The 10,822-nt window shown below is 37.1% G+C and overlaps 1 pseudogene; it reads right to left on the bottom strand.

Annotated features, from left to right (window-relative positions):
• Positions 1-10,040: 10,040 nt before the first annotated feature.
• LOC125092399 (40S ribosomal protein S16-like) lies at positions 10,041-10,598 on the bottom strand (annotated as a pseudogene).
• Between the last annotated feature and the right edge of the window lie 224 nt (positions 10,599-10,822).

Raw genomic sequence — 10,822 nt, 5'->3', positions numbered from 1 at the left:
TGCCATCTTCCTCTATTTTATCCTTTCTAATAAATATAAATAGTAAATGTATGCTATATTACTAAGAAGAAAATAGAATTTAAAAAAAACACCTTAATTTGAATTTAAATCCAGCTTTGAAACTTACTAGCTATTGCCCTGAGAAAGTCACTTAATTTATGTGAACTTCTCTTTCCTTATTTGTAAAAAGAGAGAGAGAGTGAGAGAGAGAGAATAATGTCAACATCATGGAAGTTTTATGAGAATTAAATTTGATAATATATATTAAATGCAGGGACCAGCATGTAGTCAGAGGTCAACAAATGATAGCTATGATGGGTGTTATTTGCCTCTCTCTGAAATGCTTTTGCCTTAAACACATTTAGAAATGTTGATAAGCCCAATTTAGTTGTGCATCATGGTTCACTTTGATCTTATATCTTTAACAGTCTTTTTACTCTACAATATTCCTAAAGTTAAAAAAAAATACTATTTCAGGAATTTGGCCTCAATGCTATTATCAGCTAGATAGAGTGAGCACTAGAGGACAGACTAAAGTGTCCTACCTCCGCTTCATACAGAAATACATCCTTTCGTAGAGCAGGATCTGCTAGAAGTTCCTGTTTCTGGAAAATATGACAAAGATATTAATAAATGTAATAACTTTGGGGGCAAACATATTTGAAGCTCTGAATCTTCAGAGAATATTTGAGTGAAACCTTTTGCTCTACATAGTCCAGAGAAGTTAACCCAAAGGATGCCAACTTGGACTCCATACCCCAAATTCCATCACTGACAGAATTGCAGTTTGTAGTCAATGCTCAGTGCCCTTAGAGATTATCTCTTGTTTCACAGGAAGGAGAAATAACTTTCTGAATCAGTTATTTTATCTGACCAGCATTTACCATTGATCATACTCTGTGCCAGTAACTTTTCTTAAGGGATTTCCATATATCAATTCGTTTAATCTGCACTATAGCTTGAGACAAAGGTATTATTACTAGTGTTTGATAGATGAGGAAATTGAGTTGCCAAGAAGTTAAATAACTTTTCCATAGTTGTACAGCTGACAAATAGCAGATCTGGAATTCGAACCTAGGCAGCATGGCTCCAGAACCCATGTTCTTAATTACCACTTTCTGGTGATTATTGTATAACATGCTCTTGAAAACTAAGCAGGCAGTACAATTACCTTCTGTAGGCCAAATAGTTGAAGACAATTTTTCACTATTTCCTTACTTGTCAATTTAGACCCTGAGTTTTAATAGTTTATAAATTCTTTGAATATTTAAAAACAGCCACCAAAAATTGATAAAATTAATATAATATTCATCTGGATTAAAAATAATATCAAACGAGGTATGCTAAGACATTTGAATGGGATTGTGTTCTACCCAATTATGGTAGTAAAAGGTGACTTGCTACTAGAGAAAATAGATCTATCTGATATACCTAAGAGTTCAGACAGACTTTAGTATGTTTATTTTATCTTAAAGTTGAATTTTCAAATTTGTGGTGAAACAATGGTCTGTTTAGTAAACTGTGGTGGAACAACTAGTTTTCTATATGATGGTAAACCTTTGATAATAATCTCACAACATAATATAAAACACATTCCAGTTGGATTAAATATCAAAACATGAAAATTAAAAACCATGGAATTACTAGAAGAAGATCTAGAATATGAGTGTTACAACTTTTGTCATTCCTGAGAATGACCAAAAAACTCAGGAGCCATAAAGAAAAGAGCTAATAGGTTTATCTTCATTAAACACACACACATACCTGTAGACTACAAAATACCATACAGATTGATAAATAAAGATAGATTATAAATTAGGAAAAATAAAAGTTATTTTCAATAATACTTAATAGAATATATATTATTTGGTTAGAATATATATTTATATATATTTATGTAATAGAATATATATATATTTATATAATAGAATGTATATTTATATTTATATATTCATCTGCTTGGGCTGCCATAATATAATACCACAGACCAGGTGGCTTAAAAACAGAATTCATTTTCTCATAATTCTGGAGCCTAGAAGTCTGAGATCAGGGTGCCAGCGTGGTTGAATTCTGGTGAGAGCTTTCTTCCTAACTTGCAGATGGCCACTTTCTCACTGTGTCTTCATATGGCAGAGAAAGTGTGAGCTTTCTGGTGTCTCTTCTTATAACAACATTAATCTTAATGGATCATGGCGCTACCCTTATGACCACATTTAACCTTAACTATTCCTGAGAGGCCTTATCTCTGAACACAGCCACACTTGGAATTAGGCTACAACAACAAATTTTGAAGGGAAACAAACATTCGGTCAATAATAAAATATATATATGTATATACTTCTACAAATCAAAATGAAACCAGAAGCAAGCTAACAAATAATCAGACATAGTTTATAAAGGGATAATTCCTGGGAAAAGCATGCAGATAACTAAAATGACTAGCAAACACATTAAAAAGTTACTTAAACTCATTTGTGCTCTAGAAAATGCAATTTTTCTCATTTATATTGACAAATATATAAATTATTCTTATACACACACAAAATGATATTAACGGTAAGTGATTCCCTTGGTTTGCTTGGTGCCAGATGCAAGGCTGAGCACTTTACCTGAATTATTTTATGTTCTCATCAAATGCGAAGCTCTGCATCATTATCCCCAAGCTGTGGATGGGGAACTTAAGGCCCAGAGAGGTGAGGTCAGATGCTTCATTCAAGATCACGTAGGTTACAAACGGTAAAAGCTGAGCAGAACCTAGACCATTTCTGTGTCACCTCATTAATAATAGTAACAGCAAACCCTCTTACTGGATAATATGTATTTAATTTTATAACAGCTTAATAAGGTAGCTATTATATGATTATTATCTCCATTTTGCAGATGAGAATATAGAGGCAGAGAGAGTAAATAACTATCAGTGGAGTTAGAATTCAAACCCTGGAAGACTGACTCTAAAGCCCTCAGCCCTAGACTCTCCATGCTCAGTGGGGAGTCTGCTGGAGATTCTTTCCCTCTGCCTCTCCCACTTGCTCACTCGCTCTGTCTCTCTCTTAAATGGATAACTATATAGATCTCACTGGTAATGATAATCAGGACAGGGCCGATATATATATGTGTGTGTGTGTGTATTTCAGGTGTATCCACAGTCAGACATGTTAGTCTGCACCTTTGAACATTAGGGTATGTTATCTTTGGAGGAAAAACAATGGTTCTCATTGACAGGATTAAAAATTAGCACTCTCACTGTAGAGGAATGTTAAAAACCATTAATAAAGAGAAACTGAATTTCTTTTCCAACGAGTAAAGCAAAGGACAAGTGAAATTTCATAATTTTCGTGTAGACTTTAATGCATTCTCAATGACCTCCCTGCAACTTTCTGCATTAACTACGTGGGAGTAAACAGTGTGTCAACAATTCAACAACATGAATAGGTGATTTTATATCAAGAGCAACAAATATTTCTCACCTACATATGACACAGAGGTGGCAAAAATACTCCTTTAGTCTTTGTGCTCTCTAATCAGTTGTGAACAAAGTTATTTTGAGACCTTTTGGAATGAAAGGCTGGATTTTTGCCAAATAGCAATCATAACAAGCATTACCCTTTAGCTGCTGACGGGAAAGTTCAAAAATTTTATCGTGTCCCAGTTTCTCAGCAGTTGATAAAGGTTAATAAAACAGGATTTTAAGAAAGCAGTGTTTCTACATTTGTTATGCTCTTAAAGGACAATTCTCGTTAGTTCCACATGGCTCTGTCCTCAGACTTCTCTCACGTTCCAGCTGGAGCTTGTCCCTTTTCTCAGCTTTGCATGGACCAATAAACCATGGCTAAAGCTCTCTGTTCTGATAGCCAAGGAGAAGGAGGCTGCCCTTTTTAAAAAAAATCTGACCTGATGACAGTAAATAGTAGGAGATAAGATTTGAACTGAAGTCTCATGGGAAGAATACATCTGCTTCATGGAATCATGAGCATTACATTAGGATGGACTATGGATTTTTTACTAGAACTCCTGAAGTAGCTGGATGGTGAAATTTTTATGGGCTTTCACAAATGTCAAGAAATTTTCTCTAGGATGGGGCAGCCCCATATTTCCTTTAATAGTGTCAATATGTTTCATGCTCTTATTCCTTAGCAATTTGATATTTAAATGTAAATAACACTGTTGTTTCAGAAAGTATTATTTTGACTTTGAAATTATTTTGAGGATATGCTACCTGGCAAAATATATATTGCTTTAGGAGTACAAGTTTACAAACAATGAAAACTTGTTTGAATTCACAACAATAATGTTATTTCAGAGTAATTATAATTGCTTCTGAGTAGTTTTTCTGAGATTCAGTTTTTCCATCTTCAAAACATAAAAAAGCACTTATCTTTCAGATTTAACGGAGGATCAAAAGAAATATCGTATATAAAATTCCTAGCATACTGCATAACATATAAGTACATAATATAAGTACATAATGTAAGCTATTATCACTTTAATTGTATTTAGTATTATTATAAGATAGTTTAATACCTTTTTATATGAGGTTCATGCAACAAACAAAATACATATGAATCTCAGCAGCTCACTTGGAAAAGATTTCTCATTCTATCTTTGTAGATAACATGAGGAAATATAAACATGACTGGGCTTCTCTCTGGCTGAATATACCTGATTCAATTGTAGTTCTGCTAGATAGAGGTTTTTAATGGTATTCATGGGACTCTAACCTGAGGCCTGTCCTGATTATCATTTTTACCAGTGATTTAGATAAAGAAGTTGAGTATTTGATCATCAAATATAAGGATAATACAAAGTTGTAAGGAACAGCAAGTAGTTTGGATCAGTGAATCAGAATCCAAAAATGTGTTGAAAGACTGAGATGGTGGACTAGATATTTCAAAATGAAATTTAATAAAAATCTATTTAAATCTATGCCCTTAGAATCAAAACCCAATGCACACATCCATGTGGAGAGGCACAATTTTGTAGCGGCACTTGTAGAAGACATCTGGTTTTAATGTCAATGGTAAACTCAGTATGAGTCACAATATAATTCATGTCATTTTCCCAAAGAACAAATGCTATCTTAGGCTGCATAAAGAAGAGTATTTTGTCTAAAATGAGACAGATAGTATCTTCACTCTGCTCAATAGTAATTAGCAATCTACTCATTTTGGAGGGGGTGCAAATGTTTAAGAGGAATAATGAAAAATGAAGACTATTCACGGTGGAATTATTTTCAGAAATGATCAAGGAATTGAAGCTGTCTAACCTAGAGGGTCTTCTGAAGCTTAGGTATAAGCAGGATTGCTAGAAATTTATAATTAAGAATATAATTCTGCCTTTCTGTTACCTTCCACTTAGGAGAGACATAAAAAAGGAAGACATAATTATTAAAAATCCTAAATGTGAGTACTATGAAGACCAAATCCAAAAAGGCTAGATAATGATAATAATATGTAAGTTGGATCCTACTTTATTTTGTGTTGCCAGGGAAGGCCTTCTGAGGAGGCGGCTTTTGAGCTAAGAACTGAAGGATGGATGAGTGGGGTGAAGCTATTCTGGGAAGCAGGAACCACAAGAATAACAAGAAACAGTGTTATTGCTTTGTTCAAGGAATAAAATGTAGACCAGTGTGGATACACACACACATGCAGACACACACACAATGTAGAAAATATATAGTGTTTGCTATTGTTTTTAATTTAAAAAATATATAATTTATATTTAGGGTAACAAACCATGTTAGTGTATATAACTTCATTTTTTATAAACATATATTTTTATCCCCAGGGGTACAGGTCTGTGAATCGCCAGGTTTACACACTTCACAGCACTCACCATAGCACATACCCTCCCCAATATCCATAACCCCACTCCCCCTCTCCCAACCCCCCTCCCCCCATCAACCCTCAGTTTGTTTTGTGAGATTAAGAGTCACTTATGGTTTGTCTCCCTCCCAATCCCATCTTGTTACATTTATTCTTCTCCTACCCCCTTAACCCCCCATGTTACATCTCCTCTCCATCATATCAGGGAGATCATATGATAGTTGTCTTTCTCCGATTGACTTATTTCTTTAAGCATGATACCCTCTAGTTCCATCCACGACGTCGCAAATGGCAAGATTTCATTTCTTTTGATGGCTGCATAGTATTCCATTGTGTATATATACCGCATCTTCTTTATCCATTCGTCTGTTGATGGACATCTAGGTTCTTTCCATAGTTTGGCTATTGTAGACATTGCTGCTATAAACATTCGGGTGCACGTGCCCCTTCGGATCACTACGTTTGTATCTTTAGGGTAAATACCCAGCAGTGCAATTCCTGGGTCATAGGGTAGTTCTATTTTCAACATTTTGAGGAACCTCCATGCTGTTTTCCAGAGTGGTTGCATCAGCTTGCATTCCCACCAACAGTGTAGGAGGGTTCCCCTTTCTCCGCATCCTCGCCAGCATCTGTCATTTCCTGACTTGTTAATTTTAGCCATTCTGACTGGTGTGAGGTGATATCTCATTGTGGTTTTGATATGTATTTCCCTGATGCCGAGTGATATGGAGCACTTTTTCATGTGTCTGTTGGCCATCTGGATGTCTTCTTTGCAGAAATGTCTGTTCATGTCCTCTGCCCATTTCTTGATTGGATTATTTGTTCTTTGGGTGTTGAGTTTGCTAAGTTCTTTATAGATTTTGGACACTAGCCCTTTATCTGATATGTCATTTGCAAATATCTTCTCCCATTCTGTCAGTTGTCCTTTGGTTTTGTTAACTGTTTCCTTTGTTGTGCAAAAGCTTTTGATCTTGATAAAATCCCAATAGTTCATTTTTGCCCTTGCTTCCCTTGCCTTTGGTGATGTTCCTAGGAAGATGTTGCTGCGGCTGAGGTCGAAGAGGTTGCTGCCTGTGTTCTCCTCGAGGATTTTGATGGATTCCTTTTCTCACATTGAGATCCTTCATCCATTTTGAGTCTATTTTCGTGTGTGGTGTAAGGAAATGATCCAATTTCATTTTTCTGCATGTGGCTGTCCAATTTTCCCAACACCATTTATTGAAGAGGCTGTCTTTTTTCCATTGGACATTCTTTCCTGCTTTGTCGAAGATGAGTTGACCATAGAGTTGAGGGTCCATTTCTGGGCTCTCTATTCTGTTCCATTGATCTATGTGTCTATTTTTCTGCCAGTACCATGCTGTCTTGATGAGGACAGCTTTGTAATACAGTTTGAAGTCCGGAATTGTGATGCCACCAACTTTGGCTTTCTTTTTCAATATTCCTTTGGCTATTCGAGGTCTTTTATGGTTCCATATAAATTTTAGGATGATTTGTTCCATTTCTTTGAAAAAAATGGATGGTACTTTGATAGGAATTGCATTAAATGTGTAGATTGCTTTAGGTAGCATAAACATTTTCACAATATTTATTCTTCCAATCCAGGAGCATGGAACATTTTTCCATTTCTTTGTGTCTTCCTCAATTTCTTTCATGAGTACTTTATAGTTTTCTGTGTATAGAGTCTTAGTCTCTTTGGTTAGGTTTATTCCTAGGTATCTTATAGTTTTGGGTGCAATTGTAAATGGGATGGACTCCTTAATTTCTCTTTTTTCTGTCTTGTTGTTGGTGTAGAGAAATGCAACTGATTTCTGTGCATTGATTTTATATCCTGACACTTTACTGAATTCCTGTACAAGTTCTAGCAGTTTTGGAGTGGAGTCTTCTGGGTTTTCCACATATAGTATCATATCATCTGCGAAGAGTGATAGTTTGACTTCTTCTTTGCCAATTTGGATGCCTTTAATTTCCTTTTGTTGTCTGATTGCTGAGGCTAGGACTTCTAGTACTATGTTGAATAGCAGTGGTGATAACGGACATCCCTGCCGTGTTCCTGACCTTAGTGGAAAAGCTTTCAGATTTTCTCCATTGAGAATGATATTTGCGGTGGGTTTTTCATAGATGGCTTTGATAATATTGAGGTATGTAACGTGTATTCCTACCCTTTGAAGAGTTTTGATCAGGAAGGGATGCTGTACTTTGTCAAATGCTTTTTCAGCATCTATGGAGAGTATCATATGGTTCTTGTTCTTTTATTAATGTGTTGTATCACATTGATTGATTTGCGGATGTTGAACCAACCTTGCAGCCCTGGAATAAATCCCACTTGGTCGTGGTGAATAATCCTTTTAATGTACTGTTGAATCCTATTGGCTAGTATTTTGGCGAGAATTTTTGCATCTGTGTTCATCAAGGATATTGGTCTGTAGTTCTCTTTTTTGATGGGATCCTTGTCTGGTTTTGGGATCAAGGTGATGCTGGCCTCATAAAATGAGTTTGGAAGTTTTCCTTCTATTTCTATTTTTTGGAACAGTTTTAGGAGAATATGAATTAGTTTTCCTTTAAATGTTTGGTAGAATTCCCCCGGGAAGCCGTCTGGCCCCAGGCTTTGTTTGTTTGGAGATTTTTGATGACTGTTTCAATCTCCTTACTGGTTATGGGTCTGTTCAGGCTTTCCATTTCTTCCTGGTTCAGTTGTGGTAGTTTATATATCTCTAGGAATGCATCCATTTCTTCCAGATTGTCAAATTTGTTGGCGTAGAGTTGCTCATAGTATGTTCTTATAATGTCTGTATTTCTTTGGTGTTCATTGTGATCTCTCCTCTTTCATTCATGATTTTATTTATTTGGGTCCTCTCTCTTTTCTTTTTGATAAGTCTGGCCAGGGGTTTATCAATCTTATTAATTCTTTCAAAGAACCAGCTCCTAGTTTCGTTGATTTGTTCTATTGTTTTTTTGGTTTCTATTTCATTGATTTCTGCTCTGATCTTTATGATTTCTCTTCTCCTGCTGGGTTTAGGGTTTCTTTCTTGTTCTTTCTCCAGCTCCTTTAGGTGTAGGGTTAGGTTGTGTACCTGAGACATTTCTTGTTTCTTGAGAAAGGCTTGTACCACTATATATTTTCCTCTCAGGACTGCCTTTGTTGTGTCCCACAGATTCTGAACTGTTGTGTTTTCATTATCATTTGTTTCCATGAATTTTTTCAATTCTTCTTTAATTTCCTGGTTGACCCATTCATTCTTTAGAAGGATGCTGTTTAGTCTCCATGTATTTGGGTTCTTTCCAAATTTCCTCTTGTGATTGAGTTCTAGCTTTAGAGCATTGTGGTCTGAAAATATGCAGGGAATGATCCCAATCTTTTGATACCGGTTGAGACTTGATTTAGGACCAAGAATGTGATCTATTCTGGAGAATGTTCCATGTGCACTAGAGAAGAATGTGTATTCTGTTGCTTTGGGATGAAATGTTCTGAATATATCTGTGATGTCCATCTGGTCCAGTGTGTCATTTAAGGCCTTTATTTCCTTGTTGATCTTTTGTTTGTGTGATCTGTCCATTTCAGTGAGGGGAGTGTTAAAGTCCCCTGCTATTGTTGTATTATTGTCGATGTGTTTCTTTGATTTTGTTATTAATTGGTTTATATAGTTGGCTGCTCCCACGTTAGGGGCATAGATATTTAAAATTGTGGGGCGCCTGGGTGGCTCAGTGGATTAAGCCGCTGCCTTCGGCTCAGGTCATGATCTCAGGGTCCTGGGATCAAGCCCCGCATCGGGCTCTCTGCTCAGCAGGGAGTCTGCTTCCTCCTCTCTCTCTGCCTGCCTCTCTGCCTACTTGTGATCTCTCTCTCTGTCATAAATAAATAAAATCTTTCAAATTGTTAGATCTTCTTGTTGGACAGATCCTTTGAGTATGATATAGTGTCCTTCCTCATCTCTTATTATAGTCTTTGGCTTAAAATCTAATTGATCTGATATAAGGATTGCCACTCCTGCTTTTTCTGATGTCCATTAGCATGGTAAATTCTTTTGCACCCCCTTACCTTAAATCTGGAGGTGTCTTCGGGTTTAAGATGAGTTTCTTGTAGGCAACATATAGATGGGTTTTGCTTTTTTATCCATTCTGATACCCTGTGTCTTTTGATCGGGGCATTTAGTCCATTAACATTCAGGGTAAGTATTGAGAGATAGGAATTTAGTGCCATTTTTTTTTTTTAAACTTAAGTCCCGTAACAAATGTTTATTATAAAGATGAACCCTCATCCTCACGACAGGCTTATCGGTAGGATTTCTGGTAGCGAGCACGGGCACCAGGACCACCAAACTTTTTGGATTCGCAGCGCCGGGGATCAGCTACCAACAGGGTCCGGTCATACTGGATGAGGATGTCTTTGATCTCCTTCTTGGAAGCCTCATCCACGTATTTCTGGTAATAGGCCACCAGGGCTTTGGAGATGGACTGGCGGATTGCTTAAATCTGGGCCACGTGACCACCACCCTTCACTCGGACTCGGATGTCCACCCCAGCAAATCGCTCCTTGCCTAGAAGCAGAGCAGGTTCCAGCAGCTTGTATTGTAGCGTGCGGGGTTTGATCATCTCCAGGGGCCGCCCATTCACCTTGATGAGGCCGTTGCCCCGTTTGCAGTGTGCCACTGCTGTGGCCGTCTTCTTGCGTCCGAAGACCTGCACAGACTGCAAAGGACCCTTGGACGGCATGGCTGGAACGTGGGCCAGAGGTCCTCACCGCGAGGCGCTGCAACCGGAAAAGGAAAGCCTGTAAGGTGACTGTTATTGTATATTGTTTCTGTTCCTTTCGGATCTACTACTTTTAGGGTCTCTTTGCTTAGAGGACCCCTTTCAATATTTCCTGTAGAGCTGGTTTGGTGTTTGCAAATTCTTTCAGTTTTTGTTTGTCCTGGAAGCTTTTAATCTCTCCTTCTATTTTCAATGATAGCCTAGCTGGATATAGTATTCTTGGCTGCATGTTTTTCTCTTTTAGTACTCTG

This window comes from Lutra lutra, chromosome X (assembly GCF_902655055.1).
Source record: "Lutra lutra chromosome X, mLutLut1.2, whole genome shotgun sequence".
NCBI lineage: Eukaryota > Metazoa > Chordata > Mammalia > Carnivora > Mustelidae > Lutra > Lutra lutra.
Note: the sequence above shows the minus strand (reverse complement) of the source record. Positions and strands in the feature narration are given on the sequence as shown.